Here is a 26,076-nt window from a genome sequence, read left to right as displayed (position 1 = left end):
CGAATAGATCCACAAAAAGGACAAATCTTCTATCTGTGTTTGGTACTTGGTCACCTGGTAAAATCAAATCTATGGCCTGAACGAATGCTTTTCACCTTTCCTTCCCCAGTTTGAGCACTAGTAGCCACCAACAAGAGAAGTTTTATTCTAAGGCAAACCATGGCCAAATTTAGGTGATGGTGCAGTTTGGGAGAACTATCATTTTCAAGCAGTGTTTAGCTGTTAAGGTGGTATTATCCATCCCACACCTCACGTGACATGAACAGTAATAGGACAAGTCAATAAAGTTGAATGATCTTTGTAATGGGAATTGGAAGATCCGGGTTCGAATCCCTATTCTGTTAGAGGTTCTGAGCTTGAGCAGATCAGTTTCCCTTTCTCTGGGATGTAGTTCTTTTAATCTGTAACTTTAAGGCTTGCATGGGCTGATCTCTTAAAATCTTTTCTGATTTAAAACGATAATTATTGTATTTTTCTCACTATTTCTAAATGTCTGTGTATACGTTTCCCCTTTTTTCTAGGAGGAAAAAACTGGAAAAAACTCTTTTTCTGAGACCAGTTTGTATGATTGTGAAACTGCCCATTCCTGATTCTTCCAGTTTTGTTGTTTATTCATTTATTTAGCAAACATTTATTAGGCATGTGCAGAATTTCAGGTTCTTTTAAGTTCTGGGAAGATCAAGAAGACATAGAACTCTGTCCTCAAATAGTTTATAGTCTAGTAGGTGAAGAAAAACTCTTAACACAGTGTGATTAAAACAAGGGGAGGTGTAACATGGCAACGTGGTGACACAGAGAGGAAGTGAATCTATTTTGGCCAGTCAAGTAACGGTTTGCAGAGCAGGGGACCCCTGACTAGAGTTTTAGAATGGAAAAAACCTTTTTGCCCCTCAGTAAAATAGGAGATTCTTAACGTAAAGAAGCAATTAGGAAATATAGATATCGAAACTCAGGAAAACAACCACTCTTAATACCTTGATATGCATTTCTTCCCACTCTTTTGAATCTGGATTTTGAAGGATGCCTAGAAGACTAAACAGAGCTGGAGGAGGAAGCATTAAAGAGCAAAAGAATGATAAATACAAAGGTATGAAATTCTGCAAAAGCATGTTGTATATGGCCAACTCTAAGTTGTTAGGTATTGCTGGACAATGAAGGGTATTATTGCATGAGGAGTGGGAAGATGTTTGGAGTCACCAGCTGTATTGAGGACGTTGTGATAGTTAGGCATTTAGAGTCTGTGTGTCGGAAGTTGGGAGCCCATAAAGGGTTTTACGATAGAAAAGGGACAGATTCATGATGTGATCTGCATTTTAGAAAACTTATTTTTGCCAATTTCAAGAAGGTAGATTGAACACTCACTACCTTTTTGCTTTCCTTCACCAAATCTATAGACATAATAGAAAAATATATATGTAGTCATCCATAGAAATAAAAAGGGGAGGGACGCCTGGGTGGCTCAGTCGGTTGAGCACCTGGTGCTTGATTTTTGGCTCAGGTCATGATCTCAGGGTCGTAGGATTGAGCCCCATGTGGAACCTGCTGAATATTCTCTCTCTCTCTTCCTCTGCCCCTCTCCCCACTCACGCTGTCTTTCTCAAAAATAAAAATACAAAATTAAGAAAAAAAAGAAATAAGAGGAGGAAATCATTGTAAATTAGAAACTGTGAAGAATTTCTGAAAATAGGAGTTCCATTGGGTAACACTCATATCCAGAGGTGGGGGAACCTGAGAGCAGGAAGCATCCCCCAGAGTTATCAATAAGGTGATTCATTAGCCTTACTGTAACATAAGCAGCTCCAACCCGTGTATGTTCTGATACTAATTTCGCTCAAGCAAAAGGTCAGTTTCCAAGGGAGAACTGCATGTAGGAGCCTGGGTCTATGAGATGGTGAAGCACCATCGGTAGCTGGCTGTACTCGTATGTGGAAGACCAGGCACTGAGGCACCTTGTCTGTTCTTCCTCCACTCTTCTTGAAAACAATATGAGTATTGCTTCCTGAATGAAGTATCAACAGAAGCCAACAGAATGTAGCAGAATCCCAAATATAAGGCTAAGAATTGCCAAATGTTTCAGGAAAGCCAACACCATGCAAGAGAATCAACAGAGAGCTCAGAGTCGAGTAAAAAATTACTAGAACAGATTTATAAAATGAGCTTAGCCAATAATTTTAGAGAGATAAGGAATTTATTATATTCTTAACAACAAGTGATTATAAAATAAGGGTGGGCATTTATTAGGAAGAGTCAATTAGAGATCCGGGGAATGAAAAATGTGGTTGTTGAAATGGAACAACCTACTTGGTGCCAGTGGAGGATGGATTAGAACACTACATGATGGTAGCAGAGAGAACTGGCCTTTTCTGGTGATCCAGTGATCCAGTGAGATCCTGAACTAAGATAGTAGCAGTAGGGATAGAGCTGAGGAAACAAATACAAGAGATGTTAAAAAATATAGAATTAATAAGACCACTTGGGTGTGAGAATGAGAGAGAAGAAGGCATCTGAATTATTTATAGGTTTCTTAATTAGGTTAAGTGGAGAGATAATGTTTCCTGAAACCACACTAGCAAATTCAAGAGTAAAAGCAGTTTTGGGGGCGCAGGGGGTGGGGGTGGGGGTGGGGGAGGTGGGTAGGGTTGAGATTGAGATGCCTGTGAGACAAACAGGTGGAGAGGTGTTTTCTGTTAGACTAGTGGATATATGGATTCAGAACTCAACTGTTTGGGCTTGGGTCAATTTTGGAAGTCCTATATAGGTGATAGTGGTGTTGGGTCTCATGCTCATAGGTGAGTTTGCTCAGGAGGAATATAGATTTTGAGACAGAATGACTACTTCTATTTGAGAGCTATGTGGAAAAAGAGGAACCAGCATGGGCAAGGAAGGGTTGGAAGAATAAGAGATATAGCAAGAATAACGTCCTGGAAACCAGAGAAGTAAGGGAGTGGTCAACAATGTCAGATCACCAAAGAGTAAATAAGGGCTGAGTGGTGATTTGCTAATTCTGGAGGCAGGGAACAGCTTGAGTAGAGTGGTGGGGCTAAAACCAGATTGCAGTGAGTTAAAGAATACATGGAAGGTAAGATGGTAGAGGGTGTGAAGCTGGATTCTGCAGACGTAGGTTTTGTAGAGGAGCGAGATCTGTAGAAGCTGGGCTATGGAGGGGCTGCAGGGTTGGGGGAAAGGATATTGTTCTGTTAGTCCTTTTTTCTTCTCTAGCTTCTCTTCTCTGCTAGTTTCTTACAAACCTTGTCAGGGGGTTTGTTTCATTCTCTCCTTTTACCTCCTCGCATTTCACTCTTAAACTTTTCTCCCAACTCGACGTTTTTGTAGCACTTGTTGCCTCTTTTCTTTGGAAAGATTTATATGCTATCATACCTTTTTGTTCATTTATTTGTATGCTCTATCTCCTCAGCTACTTGATACCACAAGTCTCTCAAGGTCTTTTTGTGTTTTTAACTTGACCACAGTGTCACAATAAGATGTTCAATTAAGAGTCATTGAAAATCAATGGCACAAATACATTTAGTTCCAAAATCCTATTTTGGAATAGTTCTAACAAAAAAACACAACCAAGTGCATTTTACACAGTTAGAAGTTTTAGGAAAATTTGGGCAACCTTAATATACATTAATTGAAGTACTATGTTCTGATGACAGTAAGAATTAATTATCCTGCTCTGGTGAAAATACATGTACATCTCTTGTTTGGCTTTATATCGCGAAAGATGTTGGCAAACTAGGATCTTGTTCAGGAGAGACAGAAAAATGATGGTGTCGAGAGGCCTGGTTGCCTCTTTCATTCTTAGTAATATTACTGCTATGTTATGGACACCTCATTAAGCCCCACTATAAAATTAAACATTTCCCAGCAGTTGTAAGTGGAAGTCTTAGGGAAGGACTTCTAGGAAAGCTCTTTAAAAGAGATGGACTCATCGGGGAGCCTCAGAAGAAGCTCTCACCCCTTCCTCCTTTATTCTCCTTGGGACGTGGATGTGATTTCTGGAGGCGCCGCGATCATTTTTTGACCATGGGATGACTTTGAGCATAGCTGTCATGGGGTATAGGGCTGGCAGAGCGAAATGATAGGACAAGTGGAAGTCTATAGTGAGTTCAGAGCTGTCAGTCCATCCTCACATACCTACCTCCAGAGGCCTTATGTGAGGAAAAATAAACCTCCCTTTTCTGTCAACCACAGGTGTTTATTTGTTCATGTGCAACTGAACCTGATCCGAACTGACAAAGAGAGAGCTAGTCCACTGACTGGATTGAGGCTATTATTGAGGCCAGCGTTAGCAATCAGAGAAGAGGTTGTGGCCCCAGCTGGTTTGGGGTTTCCAAAGTTGGCATTAAGGGAAGATTTTCTGAAAAAGATTTTAACACTGATCTAAATAATCCTTAAAAATTTTTTTTGATGTTTATTCATTTTTGAGAGACAGGGAGACAGAGCGTGAGTGGGGGAAGGGGCAGAGAGAGAGGGAGACACAGAATCCGAAGCCGGCTCCAGGCTCCAGGCTCTGAGCTGTCAGCACAGAGCCCGACGTGGGGCTCGAACCCATGGACGGTGAGATCATGACCTGAGCTGAAGTCGGACATTCAACTGACTGAGCCACCCGGGCGCCCCAATCTAAATAATTTTTAAGAGAGGTTTTCTCAGCATGATTCTGAAAATACATGGCCATCTTTCTTGTACATATGAGCAAACAGAAAAATTGTAGGATTTAAGACTCAGCAGTTCAAAAGAAGGAATAATTTGAATTTTCATAGCAGATAGCTTTCTGAAAAGTAGTTATGACACTGTGCCAGATGTAAAGAATCCAAATTCTTAGACCCAGTGAAATTTAAGAGGTGATTGTCATGAACAATGAGTATTCGGAGAACAGGAAAAAGTTTTTGGAAAACAAAATCAATTTTGAACAAAGTAATCGTGAAATTGCATATCCAGAGAATCATATTAGTGAATCAGAACATTAATTTAACTGATGTTCCAGAGTTATATAAAGAAACAGATCATGACAAAAAAGATAATAGGGTAGATAGATCCAAGAGATATGGTATGTATAAATTGAGTATTCTAGAAGGAAAAAGCAGATGATGTATAAGTAATCAAGAAATACTCAGTTTATGTGTTGAAAATATTGCTAAACTGATAACATATTTTTTAAATTTATTTTTATTTTATTGTTTTATTTGGAAATGTTTTTAAGTTTATTTATTTGAGAGACAGAGAGAGCAATGCGTGTGTGGGAGGTGCCAAGAGGGAGGGGGAGAGAGAATCCTAAGCAGGCTCTGTGCTATCAGCACACATCCTGATACAGGGGCTCACTCTGATGAACTTTGAGATCTTGATCTGAGCTAAAATCAAGAGTCAGACGCTTAACCAACTGAGCCACCCAGGTGCCCTGATGACTTAACATTTTAAAAAGAACTCACCAAATGGTGGGACAAGTGATTATTGTAGTCACGTTTCTAATGTTCATGGATGAGAGAAAATTCTACACACAGGAAAACAAAATGATTTTCAAGGTAAAGATAATCAGATTGGAATCTAATCTTATACTTAATGAAAATGTTAAATCAGGGAAGTCCAGACCTTTGGATTTATGGACTAATAAAATGCAGGTAGAAAACTTGAGTAATTGACATAAATTATCAAGCTTTTTTTTTGGCTAAATAAGGACATAAAATATAAAGCAAATAATGGAATAATTTTTGTTTTACAGTGAACAGTACTGTCATTTTTATAGATTTTGCTGAGTTGAGGGCTAGCAAAAATTTCATCACCAAATAGTATTGGTTCTTGGCTTGGAATTTGGTAACTACTCCAGTATCTGCAATGTTGTGAGGGAAAAGGCTATGAACTCAGAGTTTTATACTTTACCATGCTGTCATTTACATATGAAGGCAAAATAGAGGTTGCCAGACAGACATGGTTTCAGAAATAATACTGGCTTTGTATCTTTTATGAAAAGAAGTATCTGAGGAAATACTCTATAGAGTAATGTAATTAGTAAACTTGATTTAACAGATTTACATTAAACTTTATACCTTATCGAAGATTGATTACCTGTGAAAGAGTCATTTACCTAAGGCACAGAAATAGCAAAAACAGAAACTCAAAAGTATTTATTTTAAGCATTTATTGTGTACCTGCTGTATACTAGGCAGAGAGCTAGGCTCCCAGGATACAGTAAAAAAAAAAAAAAAAAAACAACAACAAGGCAATGTGAATTTTGCCCTGATGGAGTTTACAGTCTAGAGGGTGATGCAAGAAATAACTGGGTAGGTACAATGCGGTGCAATGGATGCTACAGTGGGGGGAATGTGAGCATAGAGCAGGAGCTGACTTTCTGAAGAAGGAACATCTGTGTTGAGACAAGAAGACAAGAGGGAGAAATTGAAAAGATTTCAGATTAGTTGATTGCAGAGAGTACAGAGTAGGAGAAAGGATCAGATGATACCAGAAAGATAATGAGGGACAGTATCACACAGAACCTTGAAAACAGTGTCAAGGTAGTTGGGTATTACCTTGGGAGGAATGGAGAATTACTAAAAGATTTTAATCATGAAAAAGAGATGTGATCTGGTTTGTTTTTTAGAGAGATCACACAGGCTATAATGTGGAGAATATCAGATTAGAGCCCAGTAAAATTGAAGGTGGTAAGATCATTTAGAGAGTTGTCTTATTTATTTGTTTGTTCTAACAAATATTTCTAGTCAGAGGTGATATTGGGCTGGCCGTGGTAGGATCATGGGATGGTGAGTTAGTAGATGGATTTGAGAACAATTGAGGCTTTGATGGTTGGATATTAGGAAGATGTAGGGGGAAGAGGACAGACCTGATCTTAAGATTTTGCTTGTGCAGTAGGTACATGGTGATGATGCCATTCAATAGGGGAATCTTAGAGAAGATTAGGGAAGGATGATGAGTTCAATTTGAGGTGCCAATCCAGAAGATAGATAAGTGGATTTGAAGTTGAGGAGAGGGATCTGGGCTAGAGATAGTGATTTGGAAGGTAACTCAAGTCATGATGTGAAAGATCATCAATGTAGAATGTGCAGAGAGAAGAGATTATTTAGGTGAAGGACCTTAGGAACACATACATCTAAAATGAGGATCCTTCTAATAAGACTTTCAGAAGGAATGACAAAAAACATAGGACAAAAATTCAGGAGTGTGTAGGCTAACAATTCTGAAACCATTGTATGTGCATATGAGCATTAAACAAGTAAATAGATGGTAAACTGTGGGAGCCAAGTTTCTCACTTTGCAGAGTGAGGTTATAGATAACCCTGGCAAGGGAACGGCTAGAATGAACCATGTGGTATTGGATTAGAGTTAGAGACATCAGTATGAACTCATATTTAGGTTAATAGATACAGAAATGATTATAGATATATTTATATAAATGGCCTAATATACATGCATCATCTGTCTACTGAGAGGGACTAGGAGCAATGACACCCTGGTAGCACAAGCACTCCCAGATCTTGGTTTCTAAAACCATTCTCCAATAAAAAGAGCTAGGCTGTTTGGGAAAAGGCTGATACTAGGACTGGGGCAGGAATATACACGGTGGGTCTTGAACATTTCGTAGCGCTGAGAGTAAGAATATATTCAAAATCCCAAAATCTCGGGGCTTGGCAAAAGGATGCAGGAGTCAACTAGAAAGAGCTTCCAGTGGCCAAAGCGGGAAAAATTTGGACAACAAAACAAGTAACGTAGTATTGGGTTGTAAGGGAGAGAATAAAATAAATATCCCTAGGTCCATGCTGATTAAAAGAAGTGACTGAATAAATAAATGCCCCTACTTATTTATTTACCCAGTACAGAAGAATTCAGAGTAATTTATGCAGACACGTCCCTTCTTCAAGAAGATACAACCTAATTCCCCATTCCTTGAGTGTGGGCTGCACTTAGTGACTAAAAGGGAATTGTTATTTGTGTTTAAGATGAAATAAGTAGGGGTGGCCCAAGGTTTTTTCATGGGATGTAACATTAAAGAAATTGGTGATCTCAGTGGGAGCAGTTCTAGGGGGAAGGTTTTTTTTTTTTTTTTTAATGCTATTAATGTATATGTCTCCAACCTTACAGAGTATTCTGTGTGTTCTTATTAGAAGATTTAATCGTAAACTGACAGCTACTTAGTGTCTATCAAAAGCTCACTTAAAACATCAAATATGAGAAGGTAGTATAATGAATATCTCAATTATGTATTCATCTAGTTTCTTGTATTAAGTTTTCAAAGAACAGAAGTATCAGGACCGTGTCATCTCAGTCTCTCCTGACATGAAAATGCCAATACTGAGTTCTGATTTAATGATTTGCTCTCTGTCTGTAGAATCTATCTGTAAGAAACATTATTTGAATGATGTGCATCTTCTAAAATTAATTTGAAACCTAGTGGACTAAGGTTCATTGTTCTTTATACAAGTGCATATGGTTCAGATACAAAATTTGTGTTTTGTTCTTTTTTTTTTTTTTAATTTTTTTAATGTTTATTTTTGAGCGAGAGAGACAGAGTGCAAGCAGGGTTGGAGCAGAGAGAGAGGGAGACACAGAATCCAAAGCAGGTTCCAGGCTCTGAGCGGTCAGCACAGAGCCTACTGTGGGGCTCGAACCCACAAACCCTGAGATCATGACCTGAGCTAAATCGGACGCTTAACCAACTGAGCCACCCAGGTGCCCCTATGTTTTCTTCTTAATCAAAAATTAAAAACTTATAACTTGGAAAACATAGAACTAAATTTGGTACTCAATTTTTTAACTTGCTGATATCATGAGCTTGAAGGTGTTTGTTTCAGTTACCTACTGCCATATAACAAATCACCCCCAAACTTAGTGTCTTAAAATAACATTGATTTGTAATTTTTTTTACAGTTCTGTGGATCAGGAATTTGGGCAGGGCTCAGCTAGAGGATTCTTCTGTTTTCTGTGACTTCAGCAGGGATCTGTCAGCTGGTAGCTGAGCAGAGCTGGACAGTCTAAGAAAGCTTTGTCACATGTCTGCCACATGGCCTCTTCACAGCATGCTAGTTTCAGGGTAGTTGGACTTCTTACATGGCTTCTAGCTTCCAAGAGGGAGAAAAAGGAAGCTGCCAATTCTCTTGGTTTCTAGAGCTTGAGAAGATCACTTTTACCTCATCCTGTTGGTTAAATCTTGGCCAGCCAAGTTTTAAGGAGCTAGGAAATAAGCCCTCTCCCTCCCTACCTCCCTCTCTCTCTCTCTTTAAAATTTATTTAATCTCTATACCCAGTGTGGGGCTCGAACTTACAACCCTGAGACCAAAAGTTTCATGCTCTTCCAACTGAGCCAACCAGCTTCCCCTCCTTTTAGCCCCATCTCTTGATGGATGGAGTGACATGTGCACAAGGAGAGAGAAGAAATCAGTCAATGGCAGCCATCTTTAGAGGGTAGTATGTGCCCATACCAACTGTTTAGCAGTGTCTAATTTTGAATTTTATTTATATAGTTTTATTGTGATGAATCCTCTTTACCTTGTATTTTAACTTGTAACTACTCCAAGTCCTCTTAGAAATAGACAGGTTATAAATATTAAATAAAAAATTATTACGTTAATTTAATAGAAAAGATTTTGGGATAGTGGAGGGGGGCCATGCTGAGCCTCACAATTCTCATTGCCATTCACTATACATTTATCTTGGATTAACAGGTATCTTGGATTATTTAGAGTTCAAAATTTTCAAAACATCTTTGTTTAGGGCTATACTAAGAGAATTTTCTGCTTTATTTTAATTTCCCTGATCTGGAAGATTTACTGACGTATTTCCATATATGTATTTTAAGCCCTGATAAACTTTGTGGAGCATAATTCAGCAAAGACTATCATAATTTAAAATCAAGATGGGGCACCTGGGTGGCTCAGTCAGTTAAGCGTCCGACTTCGGCTCAGGTCATGATCTCACAGTTTGTGAGTGCGAGCCCCATGTCGGGTTCTGTGCTGACAGCTCAGAGCCTGGAGCCTGCTTCTGATTCTGTGTCTCCCTCTCTCTCTGCTCCTCCCCTGTTCACACGCTGTCTCTCTCTTTCAAAAATAAATAAAGATTAAAAAAAATTAAAAAAATAAAATAAAATTAAGATACTCTTTTAGTAATTCTACTTCATAAGTACACAGATATTATTTACAGCATTGTCAATACTGAAACAACACAAGAATTCATCAGTGAGAGAATATTAAGTAAATTATGATGTATTCATATAATGTTATGAAATTGTTTAAAAGCATGAGGGAATTCTATAAGGAATGATGTGAAATAAACTCTGAGGTACATTAAATTAAAAAATCATGATGAGAAGCTGTGTAAGTATGTCACCACTTTCATTAAAAAAATATAAATGCTTTTATATGTATAGAATACCTATGAATACATAATAAACAAGGAAAGGGAGCAGGATGATTGGGGGAAATTTTCTGTTTACCATAACTCTTTAAGACAGTTTACTTTTTATATCAGGTACGTATATTAACTACTCTAAATATTAACTTAATGGGGTGCCTGGGTGGCTCAGATAGTTAAGTGTACAACTCTTAATTTCAGCTCAGGTCATGATCTCATGGTTCGTGAGTTTGAGCCCCGTGTCTGGCTCTGTGCTGGCAGTGTGGAGCCCGCTTGGGATTTCTCTGTCTTCCTCTCTGTCTGCTTCCCCCCCCATTCTCTTTCTCTCTCTCAATAAATACATAAACATTAAAAAAATTAACTTGAAAAGTGCTCTGATAGGAGTATATGGGTGGCTCAGTTGGTTAAGCATCTGACTTTTTTTTTTTTTTTCTTAATGTTTATTTGTTTTCGAGACAGAGAGAGACAGAGCATAAATGGGGGAGGGTCAGAGAGAGAGGGAGACACAGAATCTGAAGCAGGCTCCAGGCTCTGAGCTGTCAGCACAGAGCCCGACGTGGGGCTCGAACTCAGGGACCGTGAGATCATGACCTGAGCCAAAGTCGGACACTTAACTGGCTGAGCCACCCAGGCGCCCCAAGCGTCTGACTTTTGATTCGGCTCAGGTCATGCCCTCACAGTTCATGAGATCCAGCCCCGCGTCCGACTCTGTGCTGTCAGCAGAGTTTGGGATTCTCTCTCTCCCTCTTTCTCTGCCCCTCTCCTGCAGTCTTTTTCTCTCTCTCTCAAAATAAATAAATAAATAAATAAATAAATACTTTTTAAAATGTCCTGATAACTTTGTTTCATTTGTTGGTTATCTTTTTTGTATAAGCTGGAATGTTGGATGCTCTATTCAGACAGGAGTAGTCTAGCTTCAGGGAGCCTAAAGGCCAGTAGGAAAGATTAAACACATGTACCAAGTAATGAGACTGCTTGCTAGAGTTGTCATTTTAGCATTGTTCAATTTTTTTTTTTTTTTGGAATGCCATTATGTTTATTGGAATGCTGATTTCTTATTGTATTGAAACGTTCTTTATGTTCCAAAAACACGTTCCTTATGAGGTCTGTGTTTTGCAGATAATTTCTGCAGATATTTTCTCCAAGTTTGTGACATGTCTTTACATTTTCATAACACTGTCTTTTGAAGAGTAGAATTTAAAAATGTTGTTTTACTGTGATATATCAGTTTTTCTTTTATGATTTGTGCTTTTTGTGTCAGACCTAAAAACTCTTTGTCTAACTCAGTTTGGCAGACTACACCTAACTGAACCCACCGCTTGTTTTTGTAAATCAAGTTTTGTTGCAACATGGCCATGCCCATTTGTTTATACATTGCCTATGGTTGCAATATGACAGAGTTGAGTATTTACAGTAGAGACTGTGTAGCCCATAAAACTTAAAATATTCACTGTATAGCCTTTTGCAAAAAAAGTTTGACAACCCCTAGGCTAACCTAGGACCCCTAATTTTCTCCTAAATTTTGCTCTAGGTGTTTTATAGTTTTGCATTTTTAAATATTTAGGTCTCTTAATTTTTGTATAAGATATGAGGTATAAATTGAGGCTCTCCTCCACCCACCAAAGGGATTGTCAGTTGCTTCAGTAGCATTTGTTACAAAGCCAATTCCATTGAATTACCCTGGTACTTTTGTTGACACTCAGTTGACTGTGAATTTGTAGATCTGTTTCTGGATTGTCTCTTCCTTTCTCTTGGATTGTATGTTTATCTTTATGCCAGAATTACAAGGTCTTGATAACTATAGCTTTAAACAAAGTCTTGAAGTCAGGTACTGTAAGTTTTCCAACTTTTTTTTTTTTTTTTTTTCCAGAATTGTCTTGAGTATTTTAGGTTCTTGTCATTTCCATATAAATTTTAGAATCAGCTTGTCAGTTTTTACAAAAAAAAAATCTCCTGGGATTTTAATTGGGACTTAGGTTAAATCTATAAATGCATGAGAATTGCTGGGTTTTTTTTTTTTAATTTAAAAAAAAAATTTTTTTTTTTTTTAATTTTTTTTCAACTTTTTTTTTTAATTTATTTTTGGGACAGAGAGAGAGACAGAGCATGAACGGGGGAGGGGCAGAGAGAGAGGGAGACACAGAATCAGAAACAGGCTCCAGGCTCCGAGCCATCAGCCCAGAGCCTGACGCGGGGCTCGAACTCACGGACCGCGAGATCGTGACCTGGCTGAAGTCGGACGCTTAACCGACTGCGCCACCCAGGCGCCCCAAAAAAAATTTTTTTTTAACATTTATTTATTTTTGAGACAGAGAGAGACAGAGCATGAACGGGGGAGGGGCAGAGAGAGAGGGAGACACAGAATCGGAAGCAGGCTCCAGGCTCTGAGCCATCAGCCCAGAGCCCGACGCGGGGCTCTAACTCACGGACCGTGAGATCGTGACCTGAGCTGAAGTCGGACGCTCAACCGACTGAGCCACCCAGGCGCCCCGAGAATTGCTGTTTTAACAATATTGATGGATCTGGTCTTTGAGAAGAGTATATCTCCATTTATTAAGATCCTTGATTTTTCACTCAGAGTTTTATAGTTTTGAGCATACAAATCTTCCATTTATTTTGTTATATTTATCCTAAGTATTTTTTGATATTAATGTAATTGCTACTGTTTTGTTCATTTATTTCTAATTATTCATTGCTACCATATAGAAGTACAATTGAATTTTGTGTGTTGACTTTGTATTCTGCAATTTTGCTAAATTGTCTTACCAGTTTCAGTAGTAGATTCTTTGGGATTTTCTATATAGACAATGCTATCATTTGTGAAAAAAAAAAAAAAAGGCATTTTTGTTTCTTTTTTTTTTTTTTCATCTATAGGCTTTTATTTGTTCATTTTTCTTGCATTATTGTACTGGCAGCCCAGTACAGTGAATAGGAGTGGTGAGCAGATGTTCTTGCCTTATTCCTGATCTTAGAGGGAAAGCATTTAGTATTTCATGATTATGTATATTAGCTGTAGATTTGTTGTAGACTCATGTCCTAGGCTGAGGACCTTCCCTTCTGTTTCTAGTTTTCTGAGTTTTGAATCATGAATGACTGGGCTTTTTCTAATTTTTTTTTTACATCTATTAAGATGATCATTTATATTTTAGTCCATTGTTAGGGTGAATTTCATTGGTGGATTTTTTTTCATATGTGGAACTAATATTAATATTAATAGTGCATTGCTGGGATAAATTCTGTTTGGTCATTATATATATTCCTTTTTCTTTATTGCTGGATTCATTTTTTTAATATTTGTTTAAGATGTTTTGTGTCTATATTCATGAAAGGATGTTAGTCTGTAGTTAATTTTTCTTGAAGTTTTTTCTTTTGTCTGTTTTTTGTATCAGAGTAATGCTGAAATTTATGAGTAGTGCTTATAAGATGAATTGAGAACGGTTTTCTTCTTATGTATATTTGGAAGAGTTTATGTAATATGGTATAACTTCTTTTGTAGATGTTTGGTAGAATTCACCAAGGAAGCCACTTGTCATGGAACTTTCTTCATGGGAAGGTTTTAAATTATGAATTAAATGTCCTTAATATATTAAGAGCTATCCTTATTATCTGGTTTCTTCTTTTAGTGAACTTGGTAGTTTATCTTCAGATTTTTAAGAAATTGGTACATTTTATGGAAGTTGTAAAATGTATTGCCATAAGTTGTTCATAGTATTCTTTTGTTATCCTTTTAGTAGCTATAACATCTCTAGTGGTGCTCTTTTTTCATTCCTGATATAAATGATTTGTGGCTTCTCTTTTTTGCTTGATCACGTTAGCCAGAAGTTTGTTCAATTTTATTGAATGTTTCAAAGAACTAGATTTCAGTTTCATAGATTTTCTCTAGTTTTTTTTTTTCAATTTTATTTCTTCCTTCTAATGGCTTTGTGTTTAGTTTATTCTTTTTCTACTTCTCTAAGATGAAGGCTTATTATTATTGGTTCAAGACTTTGCTTGTTTTCTAATATAAGCATTTAATGCTCTTCTGTTTCTAAAAACTATGTAGGTGGTATCCCACAAATTTTGATATGTTCTATTTTAAATTTCATTCAATTAAAAATATTTTTAAAATTTCTTACTCTTTGACCCTTGGGAAATTTAGGAGTGTGTTGTTCAATTCCTAACCCTCAGTAATTCTTTATTTTTCACTTATTTATTCTGATTTAATTCTGTTTTGGTCAGAGAAAATACATCATTTGACTTTCTTTTAAATATGTTGAGGTTCATTTTATGGCCCAGGATGTGGTCTTTCTTGGTGAATGTTCAATGTGCCCTTGAAAAGAATATATATCTGCTCTCATTGTGTAGAATATTCTATAAGTGTTCAGCTAGGTCAAGTCAATTGATAGTGTTTTCAAGTCTTCTATGTCTTAGCGATTTTCTATTTTCTACTGATTAGAATATTGATTATTATATCCTTTGAGTTAGTCTTTTTTCATAATTCCATTTTATGTAAACTCTTGGCTTATTCTATATACATAGATATACATGTATATACACACGTATACACTTATATACACATGTATAAATACATATATGTATGTATACACATATGTTAGTATGTATATCTATGTATATATACACATATATTTTAGCAGTTGCTGTAAGTCATGGCTTTTCAACCTTGGCACTACTGGTATTTTCAGTTGGATAGTTGTTGGGGACTGGAGGGGATATTCTGTGTGCATTGTAGGAATTTTGGCAGCGTCTCTGGCCTCTCTCTACTAGATGACAGTAGCACCCACTCCCCACCCCCAGTTATGATAACCAAAAATGTTTCCAGAGTTTGCTACATGTCCCTGAGGGAGTAAAATACCCCCCTGCTTGAGAATCACTACTCTAGGGTTTAAAAGATACAACTTTAGCTTTTGATAATCTTTGTATAAATAACATTATATATTTCATGTGTCACATGATCACCTTATGCCCGTATACTTTATTTTCTGTCTTTCCTCTTTATGTATGTTGTCATAAACTTTGCTTGTATATATGTTGTTAACCCCACAATACATTATTTGTGTTCTTCATTCTAAATGTTCTTCATTCATTCTAAAATGAATAAAAATAAGAAAAAAACGTATTTTATATTTACCTTCTCTTTATAGTGCTCATCATTTATTTTTGTAGATCTACATTTTTACCTGGTAACTTTTACCCCTGCCTAACGAACTTCCTTTAACATTTTTGATGTTTGCAGGCAGTGCATCCTGTCAGGTTTTATTTGTCAAAACATTCTTTCTTTTTTCAATTTTGAAAACTTTTTTTCTGGTGATAGAATTTTATGTTCAGCTTTTTAATCTTTCTATGCTGTTTTCTTTTGCTTGTGTAATTTCCTGAAGAGAAGGAAATTTTAATCTTTGTATGTAGTAATTTTTTTTCTCTGTCTGCCTTTGGGATTTTTTTATCTTTCTGCATTTTAGCTATGATCTATCCGTACATATTTGTGTGTGTGTGTGCACGCGCGCACACACACGCATTTAGGTATATTTTATGATTCGGATTCTGCAGGATTTTTTTGCTGTTTTGTTGTCTTGGATTCATTTGGAAAAATTCTTGGCTATTATCTCTTCATCTCATTTTTTTTGTTTCCTTCTCTTCAGGCTTCAGTTGAATATTAGATATTTTGTTATAATTCTACAGCTCTTGGATGCCCCGAGCTGTATTTTCCCATCACTCTTTTTACCTGTTTTCATTTTGGATTCTTTCTACCGACTTGTCTTTTAGTTCACCAATTCTTTCCTCATCTGTGTCCAGACTGCTTTTGAGCCTGTCTCAGGAATTTTTTTCTCTAATAGGATTTTTCTGTTGTTTCTATCTTTTATATTTTGCCTTTTTTTTACAGTTTCCATCTCACTGGTGAAAATGTCCATCTGTTTGTGCATGTTTTCCATCATTCCTACTAGACCATTTAACATATTTATAGTTATTTTTAAATGGCTGATACTTTCAATAGCAAAATCATTTCTGATTGTGTTGATTGCTTTATCTCTTGACAAAGGGTTATTATTATTTTTTTGCTCTTGTGTATGCTTCATAATTTTTGATTTAATGTTCATCATTGTGTACAGAAGAATAGGAGAGATTGAAACGCTCCTCTTCTTTTGTTAGGCTGTTTGTGCTGGAGGTTGAGTCAATCTAATCATGAACCGAGTGAGGTTTGGATTCTTTTGCCCTCATTACCTTCATTGTACCACAGGCTTCAAATTTCTCCAGCAGTTGGCTGCTGTTCCCTTGTGTCTAGAGTGTGGCATGTGGTATTACAGGATTTTTTCTGTGTTCCTGTACCACCCTCATCTTTCAACAGTCTTTGCATATCTGTGTACCAGAGAGATTTCTCTTTATGTTATTGTCCCTCTGCCCAGTGATTATTGTTGCTTGTTACCCACGCCTGTGTCTGTGGGGCAGGGCAGGCTTCTCTTGTCCTAGTCCAGACCCAATCCTGGTCAGGCCCTATGTTCCTGGGTGTTGGTGGTGAGGCTTTCTTAGCTTTTCTGCTCTTTCTCCCTTGTGGTAGTCAGATTCTGCCATATATTTGTATTTGGTCATGTAGTAGTTGATCCCTTTTGATATTGGTGCAGGATCCTTTTCCCATGACTCTTTCCTGCTCCCTCCCCAAAAGTGGCAGAATTTTTTTTTTTTTTTTTTTTTTTTTTTGCCTCTACCTTTTCCTAGCATCAGTGTATCTTTGCCTGTGTCTTGAGGCTTGAGACTGTTTCCTCCTCCTCCTCCAGAGGCAGAGGCATTTTGCTTGTATTCTCCTCTGAAGCAGTAGATTTTTGCCTGGATCCTAGGTTGAGAGGGTTTTCTGTCCTTCCCCTAGGGGCTCTAGGCTTTTGCTCTGTGTTTGATGAAAGGTTGAGGAATCAGGCAGGGTTTCATGCCCATTCTTGTAACCTCCTGCACACTTGCCTGTTGATGCAGGGCTCTCTCTGGCTTACCTTTAATTTTTCTTGTGAGCACCTGGCCGAGGCATGCAGAAGAACTTACAGTTGAGTGTAAACTCTGCGTGTGTCTGGGGTCTCCAGCCATTCCAAACTGACACATCAGTCTACACTTAGTCTTTAAGAATTTGTTAAAATCTTAGCTGATTTCTTTTTCTTACACACGTGTACGGTGACCACTTCTTTTTCTGTGACCTACTGAAGGTAAAACAAGTTATGTGTGTGGTCTCTCCTTGGAGGAACTTGTCCCTCTTTGGAATTAAATTTACTTGGTTGCCCTGTGACCTTGACTCTTTGTTAGGCTTAAGAGAAGTTTTCATTTGATAGATCTGGCTTTTACTCATGAGGGTGGGATTGGCATTCTTTTGTGGCTCTCTGTATTCTGAGTGGAAGTGGAACCCTTAGAGTTCTTGACAAGGTGTGCTATTTCAAACAGCTCTTTATTCTGATCCCTCTTTCATGCTTTCTCTTGCCTTCATCTGCCTCTTGAGTATTTCTTCGTTTAGGATTGAACTTAAGGGGCTCTTTCTCCTGTGAAACCTTTTCTGATTCCACTAAGTCAGAATGAAACATTTCTTGACTTGTACAACTGTCTTGACTCTTGTGCAGCTGTATTTCATTTTTGTCCGCCCATTGAAGCTCTCAGTGAGATTGGGCAGCTTTTATTATCTGAGGCTCCTCACTCTCATATGACTATAACAGTTGATAGATTTTTAGATAGGCTTACAGTAAACTTGAGAGAAAAGATAAAGTGATGTACAAGAGAACTTATATTTATCAATAAAATTACAAATTTGTGAAATCACACTACATAGGTTTCTGTACTGTTTTGGTCTGTACAGTTGCTGCTCTTGAACTCTAAATTGCTTTTAAAAACAACACTTAAATTTGTGGAGTCTAATCTCTTACAATCGCGGGCCTAGTTACCCAAACTAGTATATATTCATGTAATGAAATGTCACGGAGCTTTAAAAACAATGCTGAAACAGACCCTAACATGGAACACCTGTAGGATGTGCTGATTGAAAAAAAAAGTAAGGTGTAAAACTGGGAATTTTGTTTAACAAGATAGGAGGAATAAGACTGTTCTTCAGTTAAGTGTATTTACATAAAGAATTGCTGGAAGGACATAGAAAAAACTAACAAAAGTGGTGACCAATAGCAATCAAGGGCAATGTGAGCTGCATGTGGGTGACATAGGAATGAGACTGTTAAAATATGTGTTCCTTTTACATCATTTTTCAGTTTTGATAAAATATTTTGATGTCAGTGTATGCAAAAGATGTAAACTAAAAATACTAAACACACCTGTGGATCTTAAAAGATAATAGGAAAATCTGAAAAATACTTCAGAGATGATAAAAATGTTGGCCTATGAAATAAAAATTGTGTATGAGATACCTTTATTTTATGCACATCAGATTTTATAAATGAAAAGACCACATACAGAACATGGAAAATTGCAAAGAGCAAGGTTTTATGAATTTATGAATCTGGCTCCAGGTGAATAAATATTTAAGAAGGGTGTCTTTCTAGCACGGTTAGAGAGGTTTCGGTTCTCGACTCAGTAGTGGAATGGATGATGCCTTAAAACAGAAAGGAGCAATGTGTATAGGCAACAACCGTAACAGAAAGACACAGTACTCAGAGTAGACTGGGCAACCATTTCTTACTCATGAAATCACTTGGCATGTCCTGGGAAACTGGTAAAATGTATCTTAACTGTTGTTGGGACGAATTGGAGATGAGAATACCAAAGAATATTCTTACCACAAATTAAAACATATAAGGAAACAACAATTACATTACTGCAACAGATTATAGCCCAGAAGTCAGCCTTATTTTAGAAAAACCAATGAAATATGTGGGAAAAAAAACCCTTATAAACCAAAGGATGGTGAGAATTACTGAATGTTGTCAGGAAAACTGGTTGGCAATTCAGAAAACAGTTTAGAGTCAAATCTCATTTCATACACCTTTTGGGATGAAGTATTGAAACAATTAGCCTATAGACAAGGTAAAAATCAGAGTATTTATCTGCTATCATTGAAGGAGGAGAAATTTCTAAGCAGAGAAATAATAAACGGAGAAGGCAGTGGTGGACAAATCTGGCCACCTAAAAATAAAAACTTTTATATTAAAAACTAGCAATTGAAAAAACGTTCAAAGTAAATGAAAGAAATAGTGTTTTCATAATAATAACAACCTACACAAACAGTTAAGGAAAACATGAAGAAACCGCTTTCCCATCCCACCTCCCATAGGATGGGAAGAGGAAGTGTACCAAAAGTTTGGAAGGAAAGGCAGTGTGAATAATGGGGGAAGGACCTGATTAACGATATGTAAAAGGCTCACTGGATAGCATTCATTGTTTAAAATTGGAGACTTTAGGGACACCTGTGTGGCTCAGTCAGTTAAGCCTCTGACTTTCTGCTCAGGTCATGATCTTGCAGTCTGAGTTCAAGCCCGTGTCGGGTTCTGTGCTGACAGCTCCAAGCCTGGAGCCTCCTTCGGATTCTGTGTCTCCCTCTCTCTCTGCACCTCTCCCACTCATGCTCTCTCTCTCTCTCTCAAAAATAAATAAACATTAAAGAAAATTAAAGTATATATAAAATTGAAGACTTTAATGTTAATAGCAGGATCAGTCCACATGGTTGTGTGTTTTCTCTCTAGCAGGTGATTAAATCCAACCAGCATTAGGAATTTGAGGGTGGTGAAGTGGAAGGAAGAAAGTAGCATACTCAGTAGATGGATAGCTTGGGTGACAGTCAAGATTTTGAGACTGGTAATAACACAGTAACTACCTGGAGAAATGAGAGCAGTAGAGCACATCTAAGGGATCAAGTCTGGACCTAGGTTAGGAATGATAGATTGGGATATTGAATGACAAAGAGAAGAGAGTAGGAAGCCAGATGGCTTGAGCTTGAAGGCAGGAATGGGATTGCTTGTGAGTTTGGGTCTGGAAATATCACTGTGGGGAAGGTTGATCCCTACTGTGTTAACCTTCACTGTAGAGGGCTCCTCTCAAGAGCCAGATTTAGCCCAGCGGTTGAAAGCAGTGTTCACTGATAGGTTGAGGATGTAGAGGTGATTTGTTTCACTATGTAAAAGAGTTTTCCATAGGTTCCCCGGGGAAAAGGTTAAAAGGAAGGGCAGTGGTGGGGGAACACATGGGGTGGGTGAGAAAGCACAGAGAAGACTGGGGTGTGAAAATAGGGGAGAGGGTAATTGGCCAGAATGGTTTGTTTTGAATAAAGCCCAGGGATTATGGGTGGAAGCCATAGGTAGAATTAACTGGCACAGTTCCTGAATTGACCTGTGATATAGTGATCATCTCTGGACCTAATCCACTGTGTCTTTGTGATCTAAAGGGAATATTAAATTTAGTGAAAAACTTAACCCTGAGTGGTAAAGCCTAAACCAGTTAAGCTTTAAGTAATGAAAGCCAGCAGGTTTCACATTTCTTATGCATCCTCTGATAATCTGCAAAGCCCCCCACCGTTAGGAATTAGCTTTGAGATAAAAATGGGAAGATATAATACTATCATTAGTTTAGAAAAAATCAAGTTTGTCATGTCCCAGTGACAGTGATCCGGTAAGGAGCCATTGCATTGAGGTATCTTCTGCGAGGAATCCCATTCCCTCCTACTGTTCCGCTTTACCTAAAACTGGGTGCTGAAGCCACTGCTGCTGGGGTAACGTCAGCAATTCTGATGAGAGTAAGCTAATAGTTGAGGGTCGCGGTCTCCTCGGAATACTGATGCAAAGCCCAGTTTGCTACATATCTTCATTGGGGATCTGAACCTTTTTAAAGCTAGTAACTAATGATCTCTTATTAATTAATTAATTAATTAATTATTGAGCTTTTAATCTTTAATTTCAATTTTTAAAATCTGTAGTAGGGACAAGGATGAGAATTGGCATTTCTTGAATAGAGCATCTGTGTAAGAATTTTCGTGTGCTTACAGGGAAACAATGATATGTAATAGAATCTAAATCTGTAATGTTTTCAGTAGACTAAGTGTATCTTCTTTCTTCTACTGTAGATCTGTCCTTATTAGTGGAAATGTAACTGGAACCGACTCTGATGATAAAATCAAGGACCATCAGCAAGATCATGCAGTAGAAAATTTTGGTTCCAAATGAAGACCCCAACATTTAGAATTTCTACTTTTTCTAAGGTATTTGAGGCACAATTTTACTTTAATCTGACTCCTTGGAAGTCATTTTGTAATATTGGTTTCTATATACAGATTTCATAAGTTTAAAAGTTTTTGTGTTAGAATGCTTAGCTTTTATGGAAAAATTCATCCTTCCCTACCCTTTTGCCCCCAAAACAGAAAAGATGCGGATTTAAAAGGGAGATCATCTTTATGATTAGTAAAGCATGTCAATTATAAGGAATATACTGGGTGCAGATTGAGACTGAGTAAACTAGGTTAGATAATAGTTTTAATTTTATTATTTATTAAATTATTATTTATTATTTATTAAAAATGTCAATTTAGTAATTATTTTATGTATGACCCTCTGGGATAGGCAGATGAATTAAGCATTCTGACAGAGTCTGCTCACATGATACATGAGATCTTAGTGATTGTCCTTTGGTTTGATTTGGAAACCTTTTTGTTCTTGGTCTCCTAAACTTATTATTAAGGGTTTTTTATTCACCAAGAGGTATCACTTTTACATGGACTGTCTCTGTAGGACCTTTGGGATCTGATAGGTCAGTTTCACTTGGACCAGAAAAGGGAGATATGTAATTAAAGAATCAAGTGACACTTCCAAGTCATGGGGTGGATCCCACTTTAAAGACTACATATGCCAGTTCAAAACAATGAATGGAAATGTAGTGTCAACAAAAAACATAGTGCTATCTATTTTTCTAAAATACATATAAATTCTAAACTGAATATAGTTAGGTATTTATTTAAAAACAAAAAAAAGTTTTTTTGTAATGTGTTTCCAAATAGGCAAGAAGTATGGAAAATTATTATTTCAGGGGGCAGGTCAAAGTTGGTGGTTCTCTGTATATATTATAGAGGTTTGTAAATTAATCTTGCTCGAATACAGAGAAAAAGATCTGAGAAAAATGTATCACTTATTACTAGGATTATTAATTTAATTTTGTTCTGTTTTGGAAGAAGAATATGTAAAGCAATAAGTTCTAAAATAATAAGAATCCATGACATTGGAAAATCCTGACTGCGTCAGTTAAAATAAATGACTATCTTCTAAAGGGGCTGGTGTAACTGAACAATGTTTGTCAAAGAAAAGTTACCTTGAATCAAATAGACGAAAAAGAGATTGCTTTGATGAGAAGTTTTAGAACTGTTCTGGCAGCTAGTAGATATCTTGTACTTCTCTAAATTTTTGTGTGTGTCATTTTGAATCAAATAATAATGATGATTAAATATATAATTTGTCTTGTTTCCAGAACATTTCTCTTATTTTTTAACAACATTAGTCGAATGTCCAAGCTTTCCAAAGAATGATTCTAGATAATGGGGAAGAATATAAATTATTTATAACTTCCTTATAAATGAAGTTGAAGGCATTTTTCACTACAAAGGTTTACTGTTGGGGCTAGAGAAGCTAAATACACTCATTTGAAAACCATTTAAAAACAGTCAGAAGATGAGCACATAAAATCAAATTCTAGAAGTCCTTTCTGAGCAGTATAGTACTATGCTCAGATCTCAACAGAAGTTAAGATTAGGGAATAGGAAGTTCTGATCAATTGGATTTGCTAATGAATTGGTTGTGGTTGCTAACTATGGCTCTACTTGTGAAAGTGCAACATAGCCAAATTTATTTGCCTAATTCCTTAAATTAGGATATCTCTAATTCATCAGTTTCTTATATCTCCCCACTCATTTATTTCCAAGCTTTCACACAATATCCTTTATTAATATTTTTTATTTTCCCCTTTGAAAATGAAGAAAAGTGAAAATTTCACAAACAAAAATTTCACGGAAGTTTTATATAATACATTTCGACAATATTTTTTTGTAAATTTTTTGAGGGGGGGTGCTTTAGGTTTTGAGATTGGATCAAAGCAAAATAAAATCAGTACCTGAATTATGGCCCTAGAACATTTATAAGGTTATATCTTAGACTACAGTTTATATTAAGTTAAAATGGTACCTTTAAAAAATGTTTGGACTCAAGAAAACATTTGAAAACAATTGTCAACAGGGTATATTGAGGGAATAGGTGTTCCCTTGCTACATTTCTCTCTGTGGGATGATGGAAAGAGCACAGGCTTTGGCTCTTCTCCTTCCATGCCACCCTGGGGAATTGAATTAATATTTCTGCCTTAGAAATACTACTTTTTAGACTTGTGATGAAAAGTGAAATGTGTATAAATTTTATAAAATAATGCTTCTCAGTGTGAGATTAATGTTGTTGCTAAAGACGGAGAAGACCACACCAGTAAGTATTATTCACAGTTACCCTTCTCATAGCAAAAAACAGGTCAACTCACACTACTAGTGAGAAGCTTGTAAAACCAGTTTCAAAGTTAATGGCAAATATTATGCTTGGAGAGAAAGTAAAATGAGCTTTTGGCAAAAATCCCTTATCAAAGGCATACCATCTGGAAAAGCAATTACTGTCATGTGTGCATGCTAGCAGAATTTTTTGTTTTTCAGTTGGATGAAAGCACTGATGTTCAGAGAACATACCAGCACTTCATAGAGATGTGTTACTGTTTTATCACTGAGAAATCCATACTGGGGCAGAGGATTTTTGTTGTTATTTTGTTTTGTTGTTGTCATTGGTGATGGTGGTTGGTGGTCTTTGTTTTAGTTTTAAAGCCAGTGTTGCCTGGAAAAGTTGCATTGGTTCATGTGATTGAAGCCCAGCAACGTTGGCTGCAGGGAAAGGGTACACTTAAACTGCGAAGAAAAGAAATTGCACCAGGATATCAGTCCATACCTGCTTTTTTCAAGGAGAATTGGCATTCAGTAATGTAATTTCTGATTGTGATTTAGTATCAAAGTAGTAAAAATTGTGGATGTAAGTGATTTTTGGCGACCAAAGCCATGACTTTTCAGTGTTTTATGAAGAAATGGCCAGTAGGTATAGGATACTGCTTTTCCACAGTGATGAATGCTGGTGCTGTAGTGTGACAGGGCTTTAAATGTTTAATTTTTTAGTAAAGTAAGGTAAATATCTCTTTACTACTGATAGTGCCATTTCTATGATTTTAAGGGGGCATAGCATAGCAAATACATTAAGTACGTCAAATAGTCACAGCATCATGAATTTTAATGTTAAGGATGAGGTATGAGGATTTCCAAAAGTCTGAATTATGGTACAGAATAATTCAACTTCTTTTTTTTTTTTTAATTTTTTTAAATGTTTATTTATTTTTGAGACAGAGAGAGACAGAGCATGAACGAGGGAGGGTCAGAGAGAGAGGGAGACACAGAATCTGAAGCAGGCTCCAGTCTCTGAGCTGTCAGCACAGAGCCCGATGTGGGGCTCGAACTCACGGACTGTGAGATCATGACCTGAGCCGAAGTCGGCTGCTTAACCGACTGAGCCACCCAGGCACCCCAGAATAATTCATCTTCTAAGAGTTTGGCCATTTCCCCATACTTGATGATTTTATCAATTATTCAAAGAAAAAAACAACAGTGAAATTTCATTGTGCATTTTAAAAAACCATACCCAAATTTTGGAATAGAACATGAAAAAATATGCCAGAGTCAGAATGCCAGCAGAGAATAGGTTCGGAAGCTTTTGGTTTTTTTTGTTTTTTTTTTGTTTTTTTTTTTTGCATTTAATGGAATGCTGAAAGTAGACTTCAGTGAGACATAGTGCTATAATAGATAATTTCTGGGTCTGTGTTCAATCATAATATTCAGAGTGTATAACACAGCTGATTTATAATGAAGAATTAGGGATTTTCAATTTAGTAGAAATATAGAATAAGAAGGAAATAAGTTGAATATGGAAAGCGGCTTATGGTTAAAGATGATTGCAGACCTGGGCACTTGAAATCTCTGCAAAGAAGTTATCAAACATGAACAGGGTGTGTCAGAACAACGAAGGTGCTTAATTGGATGGGCTCTGGCTGGCCAAAGAGGAGACATTTTGAGTATCATAAGTATAACTGCAGTATACTCAGTCATATCAACTTTAAGTCCCTGAGTGCATAATGATAGTTAAAAAAAAAAGAAACAAACCCCAAAAACTCACGAGTTTTCTTTGGAGTATGCTAAGGATCCCACTGTACCTGAAAGTAACCATGTAGTTGAGGAGAGGAAGTTTCTTTTCTGGGGATTATTCCGGTTAATAAATGAAGAATGAGTGATCAGTAGAACATCACCATTTTGTCATGAATCCCAGGACCTAAGTAAAGATTATTGGTGGCTGCTAACATCACAGAGAGACAGCCAGACATTAGGTTTCTCTCAGTGAAAGTTCACAACACTACCTATTAAGTATTCTTGCTAAAAAATTGAACTTGAGGGGCTCCTGGGTGGCTCAGTCAGTTAAGCGTCTGACTTCGGCTCAGGTCATGATCTCGCAGTTCACAAGTTTGAGCCCCATGTCAGCCCTGTGCTGACAGCTCGGAGCCTGGAGCCTGCTTCAGATTCTGTGTGTCCCTCTCTCTCTGCCCCTCCCCTGCTTGTGCTGTCTCTCTCAAAAATAAATAAATATTTTTAAAAAAAATTGAACTTGAACCTGAATTGCATCAAGCCTCTAGCTCTCATTGCCAGTTACTGGA

General features: G+C 37.1%; 1 protein-coding gene across 17 annotated transcripts in view; it reads left to right on the top strand.

Annotated features, from left to right (window-relative positions):
• The window catches only part of NCOA1 (nuclear receptor coactivator 1), a 220,766-nt gene that overhangs the window by 15,075 nt on the left and 179,615 nt on the right, over positions 1 to 26,076 (top strand). For 12 of the 17 annotated variants that reach the window (XM_042982385.1, XM_042982371.1, XM_042982372.1 and 9 more), the window contains one exon: positions 21,383 to 21,517. The gene's annotated coding sequence lies outside the window, so the exon portion shown is untranslated. Of the gene's footprint in view, positions 1 to 552; positions 1,088 to 21,382; positions 21,518 to 26,076 lie in introns of those variants that run through there. The other 5 variants (XM_042982374.1, XM_042982378.1, XM_042982380.1 and 2 more) reach the window with 2 other exon arrangements.

Source organism: Panthera tigris, chromosome A3, assembly GCF_018350195.1.
Source record: "Panthera tigris isolate Pti1 chromosome A3, P.tigris_Pti1_mat1.1, whole genome shotgun sequence".
Classification (NCBI taxonomy): Eukaryota; Metazoa; Chordata; class Mammalia; order Carnivora; family Felidae; genus Panthera; species Panthera tigris.
Note: the sequence above shows the minus strand (reverse complement) of the source record. Positions and strands in the feature narration are given on the sequence as shown.